The following is a 25,733-nucleotide window of genomic DNA, read 5'->3' as shown; positions in this document are numbered from 1 at the left end:
CAAAAGGAAAGAGAGATGGATGAAAAATGATTATTTCACGAATACTTTACCAAAAAATCTTTTACTAAATTTCGAATTTTTTTTCTCTCTCACTGGGCTTGCCGACAACTAAAAAATAATCATAATAACTATACAATAAACATTGCCCGATACGTCATATCTGGCCCACTCAAAAATTACACTACTGATTTTGACGAAGAAAATTTCGAAATACTGTGATAATTTTTAAAGTAATACATAAATCTATTCAACATGAAGGGTATATAATTCACTGATCATTTTACATGATTAATAGGATGGTCAATATACGATCAAAAATACCCTTACTGGTTGAAAAGAATGTAAGCACTCCAGGATGCCTTGAAAATCCAAGATGGCGCCCTAACTGGCTACCATAGGCTAAAAATCCACAATTCATCCATTACTTGATAAAATGGCTTTAATTTGGTTTCTATTCGTTTGTTTTAAGGATCAAGTATAGTAGATTGGGCCAAGTTACAGGGACAGCCAGTCGTCTGGTATGTCCAAAAATCCGAGATGGCTTCCAAAGATTGAATCTAAAATGGTTGAAAGCGTACATAGATCATTTCATATCGGCCTATGGGATGTTATTTTGGTGCCGGGTAAAAATGGCAAAGGTGAAAATGGCAGAGGTCAAAATGGCAGAGGTCAAAAGGTAATAATGTCAGAGGTAAATATGGCAGAGGTAAATATGGCAGAGGTAAAAATGGCAGAGGTAAAAGTGGCAGAGGTAAAAGTGGCAGAGGTAAAAGTGGCAGAGGTAAAAGTGGCAGAGGTAAAAATAGCAGAGGTAAATAATAGCAGAGGTAATAATGGCAGAGGCAAAAATGAGAGGTAAAGATCATGACATGCTACATCAACAAGGAAAAGACAAAGCCTTTCTGGTTAATGTCAGTCATAATTATTGATCAGTGCCCACCTATTGTTCCCGCGTTCGTGCGTACGGTCCTGGGGATTGGTATAAATAGACTACGTTATCAGATAATTTTCGTCACTTGATAAAGAGTTGCAGCGGCATTCGAAAGCTTGTGAACTTGTAAGCTAGTGAACACTTTTTGCGAGAGTGATCACGAATTTTCTAAAAAGCTAGTGAACACTTTTTGCGAGAGTGATCATGAATTTCCTTGTTGACCATAGTAGATTGCGAGACAAATGAATACCCTCTAGCGATTATTTCAGTCCGCAATAATGAACCTATTTGGTATTAGATGTTATTTGGTTGCCATGGCAACGGCTTCAGATGTTATTTGTATATTAACAGCAATCATATCCATTAGCATCCTAAAATTGGGGGAAATGAAAGAAAAATCAGATTCTACAGTTTTTTTAATCAAAACTGGTACTTTTCTTTGGTAAATGAGCCTTTGCTATGGCAACAGGCCATTTGCAACATTAATATTTATGATTGATTTCAAGTATTACCAAGGCAACATCAATGTTTATCATTCTTATTAGTTCATGCAGAACACTGTATTTTCTCCCCAAATTAAACTAGTAGGTCAAAACTTATGCATGTAAATTAAGTTAATTTTTATTGTATTTCCACCTCTCTATAATCTCGTCATCCATGTTTTTTTCTTTTTAATTAGATGTTATTAGGTTGCCATGGTTATGGCTTAAGAAGTTATAGTTATTCATTTAGCCACAAACATATATTCGTTTAGCATCATAAAATTAGGGAAAATGGAATGATGATCACTTTCTACATTTTTATCAATATTTTACTTTTCTGGGGAAAACAAGCCGTTGCCATTGCAACGGGCCTTCTGCAACATTGATATCTTTTAATTTCATTCAAGCATTACCAAGACAACGTAATTTTTTATCTTTATAAAGAAGTCCTGCAAGAACACTTACTGTATATTTTGTTCAATATTGGGGTCAAAACTTAGGCAAATTAGATTGTCAATTCCAATTGTATTATCCACCCGTTCATTGTCTTGTCAATCATGTTATTTTCGTAAATTAGATATGTTATTTGGTTGCCATGGCAATGGTTTGAGATGTTATTTATACATTTAGCAACCAAAATATCAGTTTAGCACTGTAAAAGTAAGGGAATTTAAAGATAAATCATATTCTACAAAGTTTTTTATCAAAATGTTTACTTTTCTAGGGAAAAACAAGTCGTTGCCATGGCAGCGGACCAATTGGAACTATCTTGGTGATCTTGAATATTTCTAAATTTCATATGTATTAAATTGGGAGCTTGAAAATGATCTTTTCATCAGGATCTATATCATGTTTATTTACCATTACTTGGGAACGTATGTTACTTTGGAGAAATTAATCTGTTGCCATATCAACGACCGAAAATGGCATTAATTAATTTACCTCCCATCTTTGAAATAAATTTTACTTGTGAAAGTTTAATGCTTTAGTCAAAATTTTCACAATTGTGATTTTTAGAGCTTATCCGCTCTACTATAAGCTCTATTTATCATTTTAAGCTCTATCCATTCCATCTTTTCATTCTTTAGAGCCCCTATATAGTTCAGGATAGAAGAGGCATAACCTTGTTTTTTCATATATACAATATTTTTTCATGGTTTCTTGTCAATTCGAGGGTGCTTAATACGAATCTGTATGATGCCACTCGTGTAACCTTGAGCATTTTCCGCAAATTGGCAAAATCCAATATGGCCGCCAAAATATGTAAATTACCCATGAAAATCATAAAATTGCCAGTAGATTGGCTATAAAATGTAATTGTGTTGCAGGAGTGAAATACTCTCTGAAATGTTTTTTGAAAAAAATATTTATTTTCTTGATATTCAAATGGCCGCCATATACCCTATTATGTACAATATGAGTAGGGAAGACTTATTTTTACAAAAATGATCCCTAAACTGCAAGTAATTGTGATCTATGGACGAAGTAATGTATGAAAATCATTAAGTGCGTATAAAAAACGGGACAGTTTAGAAAAGTCTATCAAAATTTTGTTTCAAATTATGATGTCTATATTTTGATGTTAATAGATGCTCTGATGTATTATCTTTCTAATCCTTTTTTTTTAAATAGTTTCGTTCATGCTTGAGCGAACACAAAACATTTTTGTGAGGGGTTCAAAAAAAGGCTTGCGCCAAATGCCAGAAAATTAGAAAATATTGATTATCAGACTTCTTGCTAGTTCTTATTCAATTTGCTCTCATTTCTTTATTTCTACATCAATTATGTTCATACTTGGTAAATATTATCATTGGATAATTTTACATATTTGTCCATGAGGATAATGAGGTCGATGGTCCTCTAAGGGTCAAAAGGTCAAATGATTTATCACCTTAATTACACCATATATGATAAATCTCGTTAGAAACCATGGTTTTAGACAATATTTCACTCTTACATCACAATTATAATGCAATACTTATAGTCAAGCAAAGCCAAATTCTGTCAAAATTATATGTATGGCAGCTATTTTGAATATCAAAGTACAGCATTTATTTCCTCCATGACCAACATGTGATGTATTTATTTAGAAATCATATTTAAGGCATTATTCTTACTCGTACACCACAGTTACACGCATATTTTATGATTCCACCTGAAAATAAGATTTGCTAAACGCATTTAACATAATTTAGTTAGGACTTGTAGCGGCTATTTTGAATGTCAAAATACAGTATTTATCACTTACATGGCAGAAGAAATGCTATATTTCATAAAAATCATACTTTCAAATAATATTTTACTCATACAAAAGGATTATATGGATTTCATAGTCAAGCAATCCAAATTCTTACAAAATTGTAGATAATACTGTTAGGGCATATAGGGGGCATTTTGAATTTAACAATACTGCATTTATCTCATGCATGACAAAATAAATGATATGTTTAGAAAACATGTTTTCAGACAATATTGCATTTTATGTTATTATTCTTGTGAAAATTAGTTTCTCTATTCGCATTGTATATAATGTATAATGGGCCTATGGCGGCCATTTTGAATTTCAAAATACAGCATTTATCACATAAATTGCATCTTAAATATATTTAATTAAAATTGTGTTTTTAGCCAGTATTCCTCTCGCTTATCTTAATAATATGCATTTCGTACGCACTCTTGTCCTCATTAACATTATACATAATATTGTCAGGGTGTTTGGTGGCTTTTTGAATACTTAAATACTTCATTTATTACATACATGACATAACAAATGATACATTTCGTTAGCAATCGTGTTTTCATCTATTAGTTCACCAAAAAAATCACAATTACTTGCATTTAGTGCTCACTTTTGTGAAAATTATTTTCCCCCATTCATATTGTACATAATGTTGAATACAGCGGTCTGTGGCTGCCATTTTAAACATCAAGAAAAATCATTTTTCCAGAGAGTATTTCACTCCTCCAACACTATTACATACATTTTATAGCCAATCTGCTGGCAGTTTTATGATTTTCATGGGTAATTTCCATATTTTGGCGGCCATATTGAATTTTGCCACTTTGCGGAATATGCTCAAGGTTACACGAGTGGCATGATTTAGATTCGTGCACCCTCGGATTGATAAGAAATCATAAAAAAATGTTGTACTTATGAAAAAAAAAAAGGTTTGGTCAATTTTCTATTATCTAAAGTTCTATCTTTTTTTTTAAAAGCTCTATTCTTTCCATTTTTAAAGCCCTACATATTTATTAATTTCAAGTTCTATCAAATCCATTCTTTACAGCTATTCAGTTCTTTAACGCTCCATCTATTCCATTCTTCCAAGCTCTATCAATTCATTCTTTTAAGCTCTATCCACTTTTTAAAGCTCTATCCGTCCCATTCTTTAAGCTCTATCTATTATATTCTTTAAGCTCTATCCATTTAGCTCTTTAAAGCTCCTCTATCGAATCAGCATTTTAAAGTTCTTTCCTTGTCATTATTTACAGCACTTTCCATTCCATTCTTCCAAGCTCTGTCCATTATTTAAAGCTCTATCCGTTCCATTATTTAAGCTCTGTCGATTCTATTCTATAAAGCTTTATCGATTCATTATTTTAAAGCTCTATCCATTCCTTTCCTCCAAGCTCTACATTATTTAAAGCTCTATCCATTTAGCTCTTTAAAGCTTTATTGATTCAGTATTCCAAAGCTCTTTCCGTTCCATTAGTTACAACCCTATCCATTATTAACAGCTCTTCCTATTCCATTCTTTTAAAGCTCTATCCATTCAGTTCTATAAAGCTCTATCGATTTAGCATTTTAAAGCTCTATTCCATTATTCAAAGCTCTATTCATTCCATTCTTTAAAGCTATATTTAAAGATATATTTTCAAATATTTAAAGCTCCATCCATTCCATTTTTCTAAGCTCTATCCATTCCATTCTTGAAAGTTCTATCCATTCTATTCTCTGTCCATTCTTTGTAGAGCGGATAACTCGAACAATTTTGCAAATTATGACCAAAGCATGAAACTTTCACAAGTATGCCGTAAGACTTATTTTAAAGATGGGAGGTAAATTTATAAATGCCATTTTCGGCCGTTGCCATTTAGTTCTTTAAAGCTCTATCGATTCAGCATTCTAAAGCTCTATCCATTCCATTATTTACAGCTCTTTCTATTACATTGTTTCAATTTCTATCCATTCTTTTCATTCCATTCTTTAAAGGACAAGTCCACCCAACAAAAAGTTGATATAAATAAAAGAGAAATTCAACAAACATAACATTAAAAATTTCATCAAAATCTGATATCAAATAAGAAAGTTATGACATTTTAAATTTTCGCTTAATTTCACAAAACAATTTTTTGCACATCCTGATTGGTATGCAAAATGAGACTGTGATGACGTCATCCACTCACTATTTCTTTTGTATTTTATTACATGAAATATGAAATATTCTTATTTTCTCATTGTCAAGTGAAACAACGATTAATTCCTCCCTGAACATGTGGAATTAGCATTGTTTAATACTGTATGATTTAGTCAACTTAGTCCTTATTGTCAAATCTGTAAAATATGAAATATTGTAGAATTCAAACAATAGAAAATAAAAGAAATAGTGAGTGATGGACATCATCGACTGACACATTTGCATGACACCGAGTTGTGCATATCACTGTTTAGTGAAAAATAAGCGAAACTTCAAAATGCCATAACTTTCTTATTTTACATCCGATTTTGATGAAATTTTCAGCGTTATTTTGATTTTTCTCTATTTATTCAAATCAACATTTTTCTGGGGTGAACTTGATCTTTAAAGCTCTATCGAAATCCATTCTTTAAAGTTCTATCCATTTCATTCTTTAAACGTCTATCAATTCTTTAAAGCTCTTTCCTTACAGCTCTATCCAATCCATCCTTTAAAGCCCTATCCATTTATTTCTTTAAAACTCTATCCAATCCATTCTTTAAAGTTCTATCCATTCTTTAAAGCCCTATCCATTTATTTCTTTAAAGCTCTATTAGTAGAGCGGATAAGCTCTAAAAATCACAATTGTGCAAATTTTGACTAAAGCATGAAACTTTCACAATTATTAGTATATGCCTTAAGATTTATTTTAAAGAGGGAGGTAAATTTATAAATGCCATTTTTTGGCCGTTGCCATGGCAACGGATTAATTTCTCCAAAATAACATACATTCCCATGTAAATGATAAATAAACATCATATAGATGACCAAAAAGATAATTTTTTAGGCTCCCAATTGAATACATATGAAATTTAGAAATAATCAAGATCACTAAGATAGTTCCAATTGGTCCGCTGCCATGGCAACGGCTTGTTTTCCCCCAGAAAGGTAACAATTTTGATTTTTAAAATGTTGTAGAATATGATTTATCTTTAATTTACCCTAATTTTACAGTGCTAAACAATAATATTTTGGTTGCTAAATGTATAAACTACATCTCAAGCCTAATGGCAACCAAATAACATGGTTGACAAGACAATGGACAGGTGGAAAATACAATTGGAATTGACTTAATCTATTTGCTTAAGTTTTGACCCCCTCATTTGAACAAAAAATACATGAAGTGTTCTGCAGGAGTTTTTTAGAAAGATAAAAAATTGTGTTGAATGCTTGAATTTAGTGAAAATGTCAATGATGCAAAGGGCCCGTCGCCATGGCAACAGCTTATTTCCCTCTAGAGAGGTAAAATATTGATAAAAATGTAGAATATGATCATCATTCCATTTTCCCTAATTCTAAGGTACAAATCGAGATAGGTTTGTGGCTAAATTTATAAACATAACATCTTAAGCCATTGCCATGGCAACCAATTAACATCTAATTTAAAATATAGCATGGATGACAAGATTATAGACAGGTGGAAATAAAATAAAAATTAACTTAATCTACATGCATAAGGCTTTGACCTACTCATTTAATTGGGGGGGGGGAGTACAGTGAGTGTTCTGCATGAACTAATTAGAATGATAAACATTGATGTTGCCTAGGTATTACTTGAATTCAATGATAAATATTGATTTTGCAAATGGCTCACTTACCAGAGAAAAGTACCAGTTTTGATTTTTTTTAAAGGACTGTAGAATCTGATTTCTTTCAATTCCCCTAATTTTAGGGTATTGAGAATGGATCAGTTTGCTACAATTAACATACAATTAACATCTAAAGCCATTGCCATGGCAACCAAATAGCATCTAATTTGAAAAAAAAATATGGTTGACTTGACATGATAATGGATAGATGGAAAATGCAATTTATAGCAATTAACTTGTTTGACCCAGTCATTTAATTTGAACTAAGATTACAGTGTTTTGCATTAGTTCATTAGAATGATAAAATTTGAGGTTGCCTCGGTCATGCTTGAAATAATGATAAATATCAATATTGCATATGGCCCGTTGTCATGGCAACGACTCCCTTTTTTCCCCAAGAAAAGTACCAAATTGGATGGAAAAACAAGTTTAGAATCTGAATTTTGTCATAAAGTTCCCCTAATTTTAGGGTCCCAAGCATAGATATGTTTGCTGTTAATATACGGTACAAATAACTTAAGCCATTCCCATGACAACCAAATAACATCTCATTTCAGTGGCTTTAATTTGGTTTCTATTCAATGGTTTTAAGGGTGAAGTAGTATATTGGGACTAGTTACAAGGAGAGCCAATGGTCTGATGTGTCCAAAAACCTCAGACGGCTTCCAAAAATGGAGTTTGAAATGACTGTTGATATATAAATGGACATAGCTCATTTCATATCCGTCTGGGATATATATATGATTTTGGGATCTAGATTATGGTTTCAATGGTTGAATAATACACGATGACAAGTTACACGGACAGTCAGTTGTCCAGTATATGGCTTCCAAATATGAAGTCTAAAAAAAAAAATCCCGACGTATTTTGTTAATATCCTGGAATATGTTTATGTCATGGTTAAATGGGTCAAATAATACATTAGGACAAGTTACAAATATATTTCTTTTCATTTTCTTCAACTTTTTTCCAAAATATCATTATGTTACAAGAGAAAAACATATGACTGCAATCACCTTTTTGATCACAGTAAAAACATTGGTCATTTTCTTTTAATTTCCATTTAAAAAGCTTAGCTGGTGTTGCCAAAATATTATACATGAACTTAAAATTAAAATTGACCAGTACATTGTCCTTAACAAACTTTAACTTAAATATCCAAACATCTGTCCAAATTGGTAAAAAAAATAATATAAAATAGCCCCTTATTACTAAGAAATGTGCATGTTTCATGTAATATATGCAAAGGGCATATTATTTTGATATTTAAACCATGGTTTTAAAGTCAGAAAATACATCATGTACATTGGAACAAGTTACATGGACAGTCAGTAATCCAGTATGTCTAAACATCCAAGATGGCTTCCAACAATTGGAGTCTAATCGGAGTCTGCTGTTACTTGAAAATTGACATAGTTCATTTAAAATCCACCAAGGAAAAATGATTTTGGTGGCCACACTGGTTTCAAAGTTTAACAAATACATTTAGACTGGTTACAATGATATCCAGTTGTCCATTTTGCCTAGAAATCCAAGAGGGTTTTCAAAATGGCATCTAAAAATGACTCCTATCACTAAAAAATTACCAAAGTTCATACATCCACCAGTGAGAAACAGTGTTGGTGTCTACACTGTGGTATAAAGGGTCCACTATTACATTAGGACTATTAACAAGGATGGCTAGTTTTTCCATTTTGTCCAAAATCCAAAGTAGATTCTAAAATTGCATCAAAATGGGTGCTGTTACCATTATCCACTTGCATCTTGAATGTAGGCACCAAAATGATTTCTCACAAGTGGATATTATATCAACTTTAAAGTAACGTCATTTAAGAACACATTTTGGAAGCCAATCTTGGATTTTCAGGCAAAATGGACAACTATGCATCATTGTCACCAGTCCCAAAGTATTATTTGATCCTTGAAACCCTAATGGATGTTATTCAATGAACTACATGTACATTTTGAAGTAACAACAGTCAATTTAGACCCTATTTTGGCGGCCATCTTGGATTTTTAACAAACCAGACCATTGACTGTCCTTGTAACTTGTTCTAATCAAAATCATATTCCCAAGACAGATATTGAACAAACAATATTCATTTGCAAGTAACATTAGACATTAATACATAACACATAATGTACCTTTTGTTCAAAATTAATAATTAACCTTACGCGTATTAAGTTGATTTTATTGTATTTTTCGCCTGTCCATTATCTTGTCAGCCATGGTATTTTTTGGTAAATCAAATGTGTTATTACCATGGCAATGCCTTCAGATGTTATTTATACATTTAACAGAAAACATGTACGTGTATGTTTAACACCCTAAACTTAGTGGAAATGAATGAAAAATATAAGATTCTAAAAGAGGTACTTTTTTTTAATCAAAGATGGTATTTTCTAGGGGATTAAATTATCCGTTTCCATGGCAACAGGACATACATTTGCAAACATTTATATCATTAAATTCAAGCATTACCAAGGCAACATCCGTTTTATCATTCTAATGAACTCATGCAGAGAACTTATTGTAATTTTTGCTCAAAACTTAATGACTGGGCAAAACCTTATGTAGATTGAGTAAATCTTTATTTTACATTCCACCTGTCCATTATCATTTCAACCGTGTTATTTTTTTATGTTTTATAAATTATATCTTAATTGGTTGCCATGGCAATGGCTGAAGATGTTATTTACAGCAAGCAAGATGTTATTTACATATTAACAGCAAGCATATACGTGTTTGTAGCACCCTAAATCTTTCTCCAACAATCCATTCTTTTAAAGTTCTATTCATTCATGAAGCTCTTTCCATTCCATTCTTTGAATCTTCATCCATCCAATCTTTAAAGCTCCATTCACTCCATTATTTAAAACTCTATCCATTCCATTCTTTAAAGCTCTTTTCATTCCATTCTTTAAATCTTTCTCCAACGATCCATTCTTTTAAAGTTCTATTCATTCATGAAGCTCTTTCCATTCCATTCTTTGAATCTTCATCCATCCAATCTTTAAAGCTCTATTCACTCCATTATTTAAAACTCTATCCATTCCATTCTTTAAAGGTATTGTTTAACTTTGTGAGCAGCCAATTTAAAAAATTCTCAAACCAAGATGAAACATGTGTACAAGTGCATGTATTAGAACTCATAAACCCTGAAAACAACCATTATTAAGAATGAAAAGCGAAAACTACAAGGCAAACCCTGATTTTGTAAATAAATAGTACACATAAGTGTATGGGATGAAATTAAGATGTTGTTTCCGCTCACTTTATATTTCGATTTTCAGACGCGATTTTTTTCTGGGTTTCATTTTTGTAACATATCACAGACACAGGTGACAAGTGTGACTTTCTAGCTCAGATTTTTTAAAAGTCAAACTAATGTTAACTAATCACTTTAAAGCACTATTCATTCCATTCTTTCAGCTCTCCATTCCATTATTTAAAGTTCTATGCGTTCATTAAAGCTCTATCCATTCCACTCTTTAAGCCATTCATTCCATTCTTTGAATCTCTATCCATTCCATTTTTTAAAGCTGTTTCCATTCCATTCTTTAAAGCTCTCTCCATTTAGCTCTTTAGAGTCCTATCCATTCCTTAAGCTCTATCCACTCCATCCTTTAAAAGCTCTCTCCATTCACTTCGTTAAAGCTCTATCCATTCCGTTCTTTAAAGCTCTATCCACTCCTTTCTTGAAATCTCTATCCATAACATTCTTTAAAGTGATTGGTTCGACTTTTAACAAATCTGAGCTAGAAGGTCACACTTGTCACTTGTGTCTGTTATATGTCACAAAAATGAAGCCCAGAAAAAATTGCGTTCGAAAATAATAATTTAGTGCTTCAAAAATTGAAATATAAAGTGACCGAAAACACCATCTTAATTTCATCCCTCACACTTATGTGTATAAGACGCCTATTTACAAAATCGGGGTTTGCCTTGTAGTTTTAGCTTTTCATTCTCAATAATGGTCGTTTTCAGGGTTTATTCTAATACATGCACTTGTACACATGTTTCATCTTGGTTTGAGAATTTTTTAAGTCGGCTGCTCACAAAGTAAAACAATACCTTTAAACGTCTATCCATTATCCCTTCCATTCTTTAAAGTTCTATCCCTTCCATTCTTTAAAGCTCTATCCATTCAATTCTTTAAAGCTCTTTTCATTCCATTCTTTAAATCTTTCTCCAACGATCCATTCTTTTAAAGTTCTATTCATTCATGAAGCTCTTTCCATTCCATTCTTTGAATCTTCATCCATCCAATCTTTAAAGCTCTATTCACTCCATTATTTAAAACTCTATCCATTCCATTCTTTAAAGGTATTGTTTAACTTTGTGAGCAGCCAATTTAAAAAATTCTCAAACCAAGATGAAACATGTGTACAAGTGCATGTATTAGAACTAATAAACCCTGAAAACAACCATTATTAAGAATGAAAAGCGAAAACTACAAGGCAAACCCCGATTTTGTAAATAAATAGTACACATAAGTGTATGGGATGAAATTAAGATGTTGTTTCCGCTCACTTTATATTTCGATTTTCAGACGCGATTTTTTTCTGGGTTTCATTTTTGTAACATATCACAGACACAGGTGACAAGTGTGACTTTCTAGCTCAGATTTTTTAAAAGTCAAACTAATGTTAACTAATCACTTTAAAGCACTATTCATTCCATTCTTTCAGCTCTCCATTCCATTATTTAAAGTTCTATGCGTTCATTAAAGCTCTATCCATTCCACTCTTTAAGCCATTCATTCCATTCTTTGAATCTCTATCCATTCCATTTTTTAAAGCTGTTTCCATTCCATTCTTTAAAGCTCTCTCCATTTAGCTCTTTAGAGTCCTATCCATTCCTTAAGCTCTATCCACTCCATCCTTTAAAAGCTCTCTCCATTCACTTCGTTAAAGCTCTATCCATTCCGTTCTTTAAAGCTCTATCCACTCCTTTCTTGAAATCTCTATCCATAACATTCTTTAAAGTGATTGGTTCGACTTTTAACAAATCTGAGCTAGAAGGTCACACTTGTCACTTGTGTCTGTTATATGTCACAAAAATGAAGCCCAGAAAAAATTGCGTTCGAAAATAATAATTTAGTGCTTCAAAAATTGAAATATAAAGTGACCGAAAACACCATCTTAATTTCATCCCTCACACTTATGTGTATAAGACGCCTATTTACAAAATCGGGGTTTGCCTTGTAGTTTTAGCTTTTCATTCTCAATAATGGTCGTTTTCAGGGTTTATTCTAATACATGCACTTGTACACATGTTTCATCTTGGTTTGAGAATTTTTTAAATCGGCTGCTCACAAAGTAAAACAATACCTTTAAACGTCTATCCATTATCCCTTCCATTCTTTAAAGTTCTATCCCTTCAATTCTTTAAAGTTCTATCCATTCAATTCTTTAAAGCTCTTTTCATTCCATTCTTTAAATCTTTCTCCAACGATCCATTCTTTTAAAGTTCTATTCATTCATGAAGCTCTTTCCATTCCATTCTTTGAATCTTCATCCATCCAATCTTTAAAGCTCTATTCACTCCATTATTTAAAACTCTATCCAATTCCATTCTTTAAAGGTATTGTTTAACTTTGTGAGCAGCCAATTTAAAAAATTCTCAAACCAAGATGAAACATGTGTACAAGTGCATGTATTAGAACTAATAAACCCTGAAAACAACCATTATTAAGAATGAAAAGCGAAAACTACAAGGCAAACCCTGATTTTGTAAATAAATAGTACACATAAGTGTATGGGATGAAATTAAGATGGTGTTTCCGCTCACTTTATATTTCGATTTTCAGACGCGATTTTTTCTGGGTTTCATTTTTGTAACATATCACAGACACAGGTGACAAGTGTGACTTTCTAGCTCAGATTTTTTAAAGTCAAACTAATGTTAACTAATCACTTTAAAGCACTATTCATTCCATTCTTTCAGCTCTCCATTCCATTATTTAAAGTTCTATGCGTTCATTAAAGCTCTATCCATTCCACTCTTTAAGCCATTCATTCCATTCTTTGAATCTCTATCCATTCCATTTTTTAAAGCTGTTTCCATTCCATTCTTTAAAGCTCTCTCCATTTAGCTCTTTAGAGTCCTATCCATTCCTTAAGCTCTATCCACTCCATCCTTTAAAAGCTCTCTCCGTTCACTTCGTTAAAGCTCTATCCATTCCGTTCTTTAAAGCTCTATCCACTCCTTTCTTGAAATCTCTATCCATAACATTCTTTAAAGTGATTGGTTCGACTTTTAACAAATCTGAGCTAGAAGGTCACACTTGTCACTTGTGTCTGTTATATGTCACAAAAATGAAGCCCAGAAAAAATTGCGTTCGAAAATAATAATTTAGTGCTTCAAAAATTGAAATATAAAGTGACCGAAAACACCATCTTAATTTCATCCCTCACACTTATGTGTATAAGACGCCTATTTACAAAATCGGGGTTTGCCTTGTAGTTTTAGCTTTTCATTCTCAATAATGGTCGTTTTCAGGGTTTATTCTAATACATGCACTTGTACACATGTTTCATCTTGGTTTGAGAATTTTTTAAATCGGCTGCTCACAAAGTAAAACAATACCTTTAAACGTCTATCCATTATCCCTTCCATTCTTTAAAGTTCTATCCCTTCCATTCTTTAAAGCTCTATCCATTCAATTCTTTAAAGCTCTTTTCATTCCATTCTTTAAATCTTTCTCCAACAATCCATTCTTTTAAAGTTCTATTCATTCATGAAGCTCTTTCCATTCCATTCTTTGAATCTTCATCCATCCAATCTTTAAAGCTCTATTCACTCCATTATTTAAAACTCTTATCCATTCCATTCTTTAAAGGTATTGTTTAACTTTGTGAGCAGCCAATTTAAAAAATTCGCAAACCAAGATGAAACGTGTACAAGTTTCAACAAGTATTAGAACTAATAAAACCTGAAAACATCCATTATTGAGAATGAAAAGCGAAAACTACAAGGCAAACCCCGATTTTGTAAATAAATAGTACACATAAGTGTATGGGATGAAATTAAGATGGTGTTTCCGCTCACTTTATATTTCGATTTTCAGACGCGATTTTTTCTGGGTTTCATTTTTGTAACATATCACAGACACAGGTGACAAGTGTGACTTTCTAGCTCAGATTTTTTAAAGTCAAACTAATGTTAACTAATCACTTTAAAGCACTATTCATTCCATTCTTTCAGCTCTCCATTCCATTATTTAAAGTTCTATGCGTTCATTAAAGCTCTATCCATTCCACTCTTTAAGCCATTCATTCCATTCTTTGAATCTCTATCCATTCCATTTTTTAAAGCTGTTTCCATTCCATTCTTTAAAGCTCTCTCCATTTAGCTCTTTAGAGTCCTATCCATTCCTTAAGCTCTATCCACTCCATCCTTTAAAAGCTCTCTCCGTTCACTTCGTTAAAGCTCTATCCATTCCGTTCTTTAAAGCTCTATCCACTCCTTTCTTGAAATCTCTATCCATAACATTCTTTAAAGTGATTGGTTCGACTTTTAACAAATCTGAGCTAGAAGGTCACACTTGTCACTTGTGTCTGTTATATGTCACAAAAATGAAGCCCAGAAAAAATTGCGTTCGAAAATAATAATTTAGTGCTTCAAAAATTGAAATATAAAGTGACCGAAAACACCATCTTAATTTCATCCCTCACACTTATGTGTATAAGACGCCTATTTACAAAATCGGGGTTTGCCTTGTAGTTTTAGCTTTTCATTCTCAATAATGGTCGTTTTCAGGGTTTATTCTAATACATGCACTTGTACACATGTTTCATCTTGGTTTGAGAATTTTTTAAATCGGCTGCTCACAAAGTAAAACAATACCTTTAAACGTCTATCCATTATCCCTTCCATTCTTTAAAGTTCTATCCCTTCCATTCTTTAAAGCTCTATCCATTCAATTCTTTAAAGCTCTTTTCATTCCATTCTTTAAATCTTTCTCCAACAATCCATTCTTTTAAAGTTCTATTCATTCATGAAGCTCTTTCCATTCCATTCTTTGAATCTTCATCCATCCAATCTTTAAAGCTCTATTCACTCCATTATTTAAAACTCTTATCCATTCCATTCTTTAAAGGTATTGTTTAACTTTGTGAGCAGCCAATTTAAAAAATTCGCAAACCAAGATGAAACGTGTACAAGTTTCAACAAGTATTAGAACTAATAAAACCTGAAAACATCCATTATTGAGAATGAAAAGCGAAAACTACAAGGCAAACCCCGATTTTGTAAATAAATAGTACACATAAGTGTATGGGATGAAATTAAGATGGTGTTTCCGCTCACTTTATATTTCGATTTTCAGACGCGATTTTTTCTGGGTTTCATTTTTGTAACATATCACAGACACAGGTGACAAGTGTGACTTTCTAGCTCAGATTTTTTAAAGTCAAACTAATGTTAACTAATCACTTTAAAGCACTATTCATTCCATTCTTTCAGCTCTCCATTCCATTATTTAAAGTTCTATGCGTTCATTAAAGCTCTATCCATTCCACTCTTTAAGCCATTCATTCCATTCTTTGAATCTCTATCCATTCCATTTTTTAAAGCTGTTTCCATTCCATTCTTTAAAGCTCTCTCCATTTAGCTCTTTAGAGTCCTATCCATTCCTTAAGCTCTATCCACTCCATCCTTTAAAAGCTCTCTCCGTTCACTTCGTTAAAGCTCTATCCATTCCGTTCTTTAAAGCTCTATCCACTCCTTTCTTGAAATCTCTATCCATAACATTCTTTAAAGTGATTGGTTCGACTTTTAACAAATCTGAGCTAGAAGGTCACACTTGTCACTTGTGTCTGTTATATGTCACAAAAATGAAGCCCAGAAAAAATTGCGTTCGAAAATAATAATTTAGTGCTTCAAAAATTGAAATATAAAGTGACCGAAAACACCATCTTAATTTCATCCCTCACACTTATGTGTATAAGACGCCTATTTACAAAATCGGGGTTTGCCTTGTAGTTTTAGCTTTTCATTCTCAATAATGGTCGTTTTCAGGGTTTATTCTAATACATGCACTTGTACACATGTTTCATCTTGGTTTGAGAATTTTTTAAATCGGCTGCTCACAAAGTAAAACAATACCTTTAAACGTCTATCCATTATCCCTTCCATTCTTTAAAGTTCTATCCCTTCCATTCTTTAAAGCTCTATCCATTCAATTCTTTAAAGCTCTTTTCATTCCATTCTTTAAATCTTTCTCCAACGATCCATTCTTTTAAAGTTCTATTCATTCATGAAGCTCTTTCCATTCCATTCTTTGAATCTTCATCCATCCAATCTTTAAAGCTCTATTCACTCCATTATTTAAAACTCTATCCATTCCATTCTTTAAAGGTATTGTTTAACTTTGTGAGCAGCCAATTTAAAAAATTCTCAAACCAAGATGAAACATGTGTACAAGTGCATGTATTAGAACTAATAAACCCTGAAAACAACCATTATTAAGAATGAAAAGCGAAAACTACAAGGCAAACCCTGATTTTGTAAATAAATAGTACACATAAGTGTATGGGATGAAATTAAGATGGTGTTTCCGCTCACTTTATATTTCGATTTTCAGACGCGATTTTTTCTGGGTTTCATTTTTGTAACATATCACAGACACAGGTGACAAGTGTGACTTTCTAGCTCAGATTTTTTAAAGTCAAACTAATGTTAACTAATCACTTTAAAGCACTATTCATTCCATTCTTTCAGCTCTCCATTCCATTATTTAAAGTTCTATGCGTTCATTAAAGCTCTATCCATTCCACTCTTTAAGCCATTCATTCCATTCTTTGAATCTCTATCCATTCCATTTTTAAAAGCTGTTTTCATTCCATTCTTTAAAGCTCTCTCCATTTAGTTCTTTAGAGTTCTATCCATTTCTTAAGCTCTATCCACTCCATCCTTTAAAAGCTCTCTCCATTCACTTCGTTAAAGCTCTTTCCATTCCGTTCTTTAAAGCTCTATCCACTCCATTCTTGAAATCTCTATCCATAACATCCTTTAAAGTGGTTGGTTCGACTTTTAACAAATCTGAGCTAGAAGGTCACACTTGTCACTTGTGTCTGTTATATGTCACAAAAATGAGGCCCAGAAAAAATTGCGTTCGAAAATAATAATTTAGTGCTTCAAAAATTGAAATATAAAGTGACCGAAAACACCATCTTAATTTCATCCCTCACACTTATGTGTATAAGACGCCTATTTACAAAATCGGGGTTTGCCTTGTAGTTTTAGCTTTTCATTCTCAATAATGGTCGTTTTCAGGGTTTATTCTAATACATGCACTTGTACACATGTTTCATCTTGGTTTGAGAATTTGTTAAATCGGCTGCTCACAAAGTAAAACAATACCTTTAAACGTCTATCCATTATCCCTTCCATTCTTTAAAGCTCTATCCATTCAATTCTTTAAAGCTCTTTTCATTCCATTCTTTAAATCTTTCTCCAACAATCCATTCTTTTAAAGTTCTATTCATTCATGAAGCTCTTTCCATTCCATTCTTTGAATCTTCATCCATCCAATCTTTAAAGCTCTATTCACTCCATTATTTAAAACTCTTATCCATTCCATTCTTTAAAGGTATTGTTTAACTTTGTGAGCAGCCAATTTAAAAAATTCGCAAACCAAGATGAAACGTGTACAAGTTTCAACAAGTATTAGAACTAATAAAACCTGAAAACATCCATTATTGAGAATGAAAAGCGAAAACTACAAGGCAAACCCCGATTTTGTAAATAAATAGTACACATAAGTGTATGGGATGAAATTAAGATGGTGTTTCCGCTCACTTTATATTTCGATTTTCAGACGCGATTTTTTCTGGGTTTCATTTTTGTAACATATCACAGACACAGGTGACAAGTGTGACTTTCTAGCTCAGATTTTTTTAAAGTCAAACTAATGTTAACTAATCACTTTAAAGCACTATCCATTCCATTCTTAAAGCTCTATCCATTCAATTCTTTAAAGCTCATTTCATTCCATTCTTTAAATCTTTCTCCAACAATCCATTCTTTTAAAGTTCTATTCATTCATGAAGCTCTTTCCATTCCATTCTTTGAATCTTCATCCATCCAATCTTTAAAGCTCTATTCACTCCATTATTTAAAACTCTATCAATTCCATTCTTTAAAGTTATTGTTTAACTTTGTGAGCAGCCAATTAAAAAAATTCGCAAACCAAGATGAAACATGTGTACAAGTGCATGTATTAGAACTAATTAACCCTGAAAACAACCATTGTTGAGAATGAAAAGCGAAAACTACAAGGCAAACCCCGATTTTGTAAATAAATAGTACACATAAGTGTGACTTTCTAGCTCAGATTTTTTAAAATTCAAACTAATGTTAACTAATCACTTTAAAGCACTATTCATTCCATTCTTTCAGCTCTCCATTCCATTAATTAAAGTTCTATGTGTTCATTAAAGCTCTATCCATTCCACTCTTTAAGCCATTCATTCCATTCTTTGAATCTCTATCCATTCCATTTTTAAAAGCTGTTTCCATTCCATTCTTTAAAGCTCTCTCCATTTAGTTCTTTAGAGTTCTATCCATTCCTTAAGCTCTATCCACTCCATCCTTTAAAAGGTCTCTCCATTCATGAAATATAAAGTGACCGAAAACACCATCTTAATTTCATCCCTCACACTTATGTGTATAAGACGCCTATTTACAAAATCGGGGTTTGCCTTGTAGTTTTAGCTTTTCATTCTCAATAATGGTCGTTTTCAGGGTTTATTCTAATACATGCACTTGTACACATGTTTCATCTTGGTTTGAGAATTTTTTAAATCGGCTGCTCATAAAGTAAAACAATACCTTTAAACGTCTATCCATTATCCATTCAATTCTTTAAAGCTCTTTTCATTCCATTCTTTAAATCTTTCTCCAACAATCCATTCTTTTAAAGTTCTATTCATTCATGAAGCTCTTTCCATTCCATTCTTTGAATCTTCATCCATCCAATCTTTAAAGCTCTATTCACTCCATTATTTAAAACTCTATCCATTCCATTCTTTAAAGGTATTGTTTAACTTTGTGAGCAGCCAATTTAAAAAATTCTCAAACCAAGATGAAACATGTGTACAAGTGCATGTATTAGAACTAATAAACCCTGAAAACAACCATTATTAAGAATGAAAAGCGAAAACTACAAGGCAAACCCCGATTTTGTAAATAAATAGTACACATAAGTGTATGGGATGAAATTAAGATGGTGTTTCCGGTCACTTTATATTTCGATTTTCAGACGCGATTTTTTCTTGGGTTCATTTTTGTAACATATCACAGACACAGGTGACAAAAGTGACTTTCTAGCTCAGTTTTTTTTTAAGTCAAACTAATGTTAACTAATCACTTTAAAGCACTATTCATTCCATTCTTTCAGCTCTCCATTCCATTATTTAAACGTCTATCCATTATTTAATGCTCTATCCCTTCCATTCTTTAAAGCTCTATCCATTCCATTCTTTAAAAATCTATCCATTTATTTATTCAAAGCTCTATCCACTTTAACGCTCTATACATAAAGCTCTCTTAAGCACTGGCAATTCAGTATATCAAAGGTCTATCCAATCCATTCTTTAAAGCTCTATTTTATCAATTTTTTAAAGTACTATTCATTCTTTAAAGCTCTATCCACTCTACTCTTTAAATCTTTATCCAATCCATTCTTTAAAGTTCTATTCATTCATAAAGCTGTTTCCATTCCATTCTGTGAATCTTCATCTATTCCAATCTTTAAAGCTCCATTCAATCCATTATTTAAAAGCTGTTTCCCTTCCATTCTTCAAAGCTCTATCCCTTCAATTCTTTAAAACTCTATCCATTCAATTCTTTAAAGGTCTATCAATTATTTAAAGCTCTTTCCATTCCAGTCTTTCAAGCTCTATCCGTTATTTATAGCTCTATCGATTCAGTATTTTAAAGAATCTATCTTTTCCATTCCTTTAACCTCTATCCATTCAGTTCTTTAAAGCCCTATTCGTTCCTTTCTTTAAAGCTCTTTAAAGCTCTATCGATTCAGTATTTTAAAGCTGTATCCATTCCATAATGTACAGCTCTTTTCCATTTCCGTTCAATTAAAGCACTATTCATTTTTTTAAGGTTTATCCATTCCATTCTTTAAAATAAATATATAATATAGGATTTGTATAGCGCACGTTTCCAACTTGCTAGGTGCTTAAGGTGCTACTATATTACCCGACGGTACTTTAAGTGCAGCACAGTATGGATACATTTCTTGCCGAAGGAAAACACGCCATGGCTAGGATTTCGAACCCACGACCCTCTGTTTGAAAAGTCGAGAGTCAGAACCACTAGACCAAGGCGCTTTAAATCTCTTTTCATTCCATTCTTTAAAGCTTTAACCATTCCATTCTTTAAAGCTCTATCCAATCAATTCTTAAAAGTTCTATCAATTCTTTAAAGTTCTACCCATTCCATTCTGTAATACTCTATTCATTCTATTCTTTAAAGCTCTATGCGTTCCATTCTTTAAAGCTATATACATTCAGTTCTTTAAAGCTTCATCCATTCTCTTCTTCTAAGCTCCCTCCATTATTAAAAAAAATCTACCCCTTTCATTCTTAAAGCTCTTTCGAAATCCGTTCTTTAAAGCACTATCCATTCTTTAAAACTCCATCAAATCCATTCTTGAAAGCTCTATCCAATCCAGTCTTAAAAGTTCTATCACTTCTTGAGAGCTCTACCCATTCCATTATTTAAGCTCTATTCATTCTATTCTTTAGATCTCTATTCATTCCAATCTTAAAGCTCTATCCATTCCATTCTTTGAAGCTCTATCCAAATCCATTCTCAAGAGTTCTATCATTTAAAGCTAAATCCATTCTATTTTTCTAAGGCTCCATCCATTATTTAAAGTTTTATTCATTCTTCAAAGCTCTATCCATCATTTAAAGCACTGTGCGCTCCATTCTTTAAAGCCCCATCCATTCCATTCTTCCAAGCTCTAACCATTTTTTAAAGCTCTATCCAGTCCATTCATTAAAGTTCTACACATTCCAATCTTTAAAGCCTTATCCATTCCATTCTTTAAAGTTTTATTCATTCTTAAAGCTCTATCCATTCCATTTTTATAAGTTCTATTTATTCTTTAAAGCACTACCCATTCTGTAAAATTGTATCCATTCTATTCTGTAATGCTCTGTCCAATCCATTTTTCTAAGCTCTATCCTTCATTTAAAAATCTATCACTTCCAATCTTTAAAGCTTTATCCATTCTTTAAAGTTTTATTCATTCTTCAAAGCTCTTTCCATTCTGTAAAACTATTCTTTAAAGCTCTATACACTCCATTCTTGAAAGTCCTATCCATTTCATTCTTTAAACGTCTATCCATTATTTAAAGCACTGTTCATTCCATTCTTTAAAACTCCATCCATTCCATTCTTTCAGCTCTATCCATTTAAAAAAATTCCATTTTTTAAAGCTCTATCGAGTCCATTCATTAAAGCTTGATCCATTCCATTCTTTAAAGCTCTTTCATTTCCATTCCATAAAGCTATAACCATTCAAATATTTTAAAGCTTTATCCATTCCATTCTTTCAAGCTCTATCCATTACTTAGAGCTCTAACTGTTCCATTCTTTAAAGATCTATCCATTTAGCTCTTTAAAGCTCTATCGATTCAGTATTTCAAAGCTCTATCCATTCCATTTTTCACAGCTCCATAGTTCTATCCATTTTTAAAACCTTTGTCTAAAGAGTATACTCTTTAAAGGTCTATCCATCCTGTTTTTTTTCTATCCATTATTTGAAGCTCTATTCATTCCATTCTTTAAATGTCTATCCATTCAATACTTTAAAAAGCTCTATTGTACTGACTTTTTTTAAAGCTATCACCATCCAATTTCATTCTTTAAAGCTCTATCCAAAAACGTGTGTTTGTCTTACTTAAAATTTCCGCCACCCCTGCTTCATGAATATTTAGTGAGCAAGCTAATGATGTTTTGTCAATTCTTTTGTCTTTTTTCCACCAAGAATGAAAAAAAAAAAATTTTGCTGTTTTTTTTTCTTTGTGATGTCTTTAATCACAGCATAAGATGTTAAATGCTGGACTGAAATCAAAGCGGAATGATCTGGATGTGCAACAATCCACATCATTCCGCTAGGATTTCAATGTCTCCATCATTGATCTGATCAATGATATCATGACGGTTCTGTTCTTTCACAGTGCATCCTACAGACTGAGCCGTTCCCAAGACTTCCTTGAACTCACGAGCCATGGAACGCTCCCTCGTGATGGCGTCGATGGGGATGTTCCCGCTGTGTGAGATGTTCTTGACCTTCTTTGGCCTGACGGTTCTGAATGGTCAACATGACGGTGATCTTCAGACCCTTCCATTCCACCCACCCACAGCCCTCAGACACACAGTTTTGATTTCATTAGGATCGAATTTGGCAGTCATGATTCTGCAAAGAATGTGGATCTTCAGTTGAAAAATAGGTGAAAGTGTCGGATGAATCCGATTTTGGAAACGACCGAGGAGTTGCACAATCACTTCCTGACGAGTCGAAAAGAGAAAGCATTGCTGACTTATCTATTATTATAGGGGAAAAATATGCACCCAATGTAGGAAAATATGTAATAATTGTGATTTCGTGCACAATGCATATATTTAACATAAGTTGTGGAACCTGACATCATCAGCCCAAATATTCCATATTCATTACTGCGTGTAATTAACTGTTTTCCTATTAAGTTGTCCGATTTTGATGAAACTTTCATCGTTTTTGCTCAATGTATCAGCGTATACAGAGCTGTTTTGCTCAATGTATCAGCGTATACAGAGCTGTTGTCCTCACCACCCTACTGTACGGTTCTGAGTCGTGGGTAACTTACCGCCACCACATGCGACTCCTGGAGCGTTTCCATCAGCGCTGTCTCCGGATCATCCTCAACATTCACTGGACCGACTATGTCACAAATGTTGAGGTCCTTGAACAGGCGGAGATCCCCAGTATCGAGGCCATGCTGCTGAAGACTCAGCTCCGTTGGGCAGGACACATCTCAAGAATGGAAGACCATCGCCTGCCCAAGATAGCCCTGTACGGCGAACTTTCTACTGGCAATCGTGACAGAGGGGCTCCAAAGAAACGCTTCAAGGACATCCTGAAGAAGTCCCTCGGTACATGCCATATCGATCATTGCCAGTGGTCTACTCTGGCTGCTGACCGTGCTAGCTGGCGACATATAGTCCATCAGGCTGCCTCTTCTTTCGAGGAATCCCGAAAAGATCACCTGAGGGAGAAACGTCGCCGCAGAAAGAATCGCGAAGCCTCAGCAGCCACACCAAACGTGACTTTTGACTGCGGCCGCTGTGGCCGGGCCTGTCTATCACGTATTGGCCTTGTGAGTCACATGCGTGCCTGCAGTCGACGTGGACTGCCTTTATAAATCTTCGTTCGCGAAGCAAGCCAAGAACATACTCTATTACCCCATATAAAGCTATTTTAGCACGAAAATATAATTGGTTTGGTATGAACTTTTAAAACTCCAAAGAGTACTACAGGCTGTAAATAATATGATTTTAACAGGTGCAAGTAAAATCATACAAACAAAACACTGAATATCAAATCATAATCTAACAAAGAAATAAAAATATAACATTTCATCTAAGCTTTGCATTAATATAAATGTTATGAATTTAGATTCATAACATTAATATAAATGTTATGAATGTTATGATCATATTCCCAACTATGTCATTTTCCCATGTCATATTCCCAATATGCTTTGTTGTATTTTATTGTATGAAACTGTATTTGTATTTATCAATATTTTGTCCACCAAGAATAAACAAAATTAATTGAAGTAGTCTTTCATTGCCGCATTTTTTTTGTTAACAGGGAGACACATCATGGACACATGTAATGAATTTATTTCCACATTCCAATATTTCCAATAACACTATAATAATGTGAGCATGATATGAAAGATATGACATTATCATTATTTCATGCTGTAAACATAAGATTGTGCACGAGGAATGTCAAGAGACAGCAGAGTAAAAAAACGACAAGCTTGCAAGAATATTCAGAGCTTTCAGCAGAATCGCCTGAGAAACCAAAAATCTAATGAACACAAAGAGAAAACTTAAAGCACAGAAAAGACAACCAAAAAAGAAATGAAATATGATCATCAACTTAACACAATGTGTGGTGGCTAATGCTTAGTCACTCAATGGAGAAATGTGTTATGCAACTAAAAAGTAATATACGGAAGCTGAATGTAGAAATTTGCTTAAAAGGAAATATGATGGAAATTTTGCTTATTGCTGTTTAACATGTAATGTTAATGTCAAAAGAATCACTGAATTATAAGCATTCCTAGAAAGAAGCAAATTTATATAAAAAACGACATTCCTTTGTTATTTTGCAAAAGATTTCAGTTATCTTCTAATGGATACATTTACGAATATGCCCATTGAAACTTACCTGTTCTCTTTATCGAAGGTATTTCAGACATAAATGTTTGGTTCTTTATCAGACCAAATCAGTGGCATTGAGGAAGAACAATGCATGGAGTTCAAATATCTTAACTTAAAATATTTATGTTCACTTGCCATCTTTTAAGTCTGAATGTTCGAGGTCTTAGAAATAAGGAAAAGAGAAATCAAATATTTCTTTGTTTAAACATCAAAGAGCAGACTTTTTTTTCAGGAAACATTTTAGTCACATGATTTAGAATTTATGGTCAGAAATGAATGGCAAGGGCCCTTTTTTCCTCTCAATTCATGTGGAGTCGCTATATTGTTTCAACAAAACCTTGTTATAGAGAATATTGTGGTTAAAAGACACAAAAGATGGTAGGTTATTTTAATCATGCATGTGATAATAAATCACGTAAATAAAGATTGTACAAGGATCAGAAAATAGTTATTACAGAAAACATAAATATTTAAAAAAAAATAATTAAAAACTCTCTATGACGTCTGGAGGAAAATGCATCCTAAAATGAAACAGTTTTCATGGAAAAATGTGTTCCTTAAAAAGAGCATCACGTTCAGACTTTTGGGTAAGAAGATAAAAATATATATAAAAAAATCAATATCAGCAGACATTAGACTTGCTATTCGAGTAGACCATAAAGACAATTCTTTGAAGATAACTTTACAGAAAAGACGAAATGAAGGTCCAGGCTACTGGACAGATCTTACCAAAATCAGATTTGTGACATAAAAGTATCTTTTTCAAACACAAATTTATCTGCAATTAACAAAATGGGAATTGTT

The 25,733-nt window shown here is 32.9% G+C and overlaps 1 long non-coding RNA gene across 1 annotated transcript in view; it reads left to right on the top strand.

The window, feature by feature from the left end:
• Window positions 1–25,386, top strand: part of LOC129268921 (uncharacterized) — a 42,160-nt gene extending 16,774 nt beyond the window's left edge. The window contains exon 3 of the long non-coding RNA XR_010296872.1: window positions 22,673–25,386. This is a non-coding gene — a long non-coding RNA (uncharacterized LOC129268921). The remainder of the gene's footprint in view (window positions 1–22,672) is intronic.
• The last annotated feature ends 347 nt before the right edge of the window (window positions 25,387–25,733 follow it).

The sequence above is a fragment of the Lytechinus pictus genome, unplaced genomic scaffold (assembly GCF_037042905.1).
Source record: "Lytechinus pictus isolate F3 Inbred unplaced genomic scaffold, Lp3.0 scaffold_27, whole genome shotgun sequence".
Lineage (NCBI taxonomy): Eukaryota > Metazoa > Echinodermata > Echinoidea > Temnopleuroida > Toxopneustidae > Lytechinus > Lytechinus pictus.
This window is presented reverse-complemented; position numbering and strand designations above follow the sequence as displayed.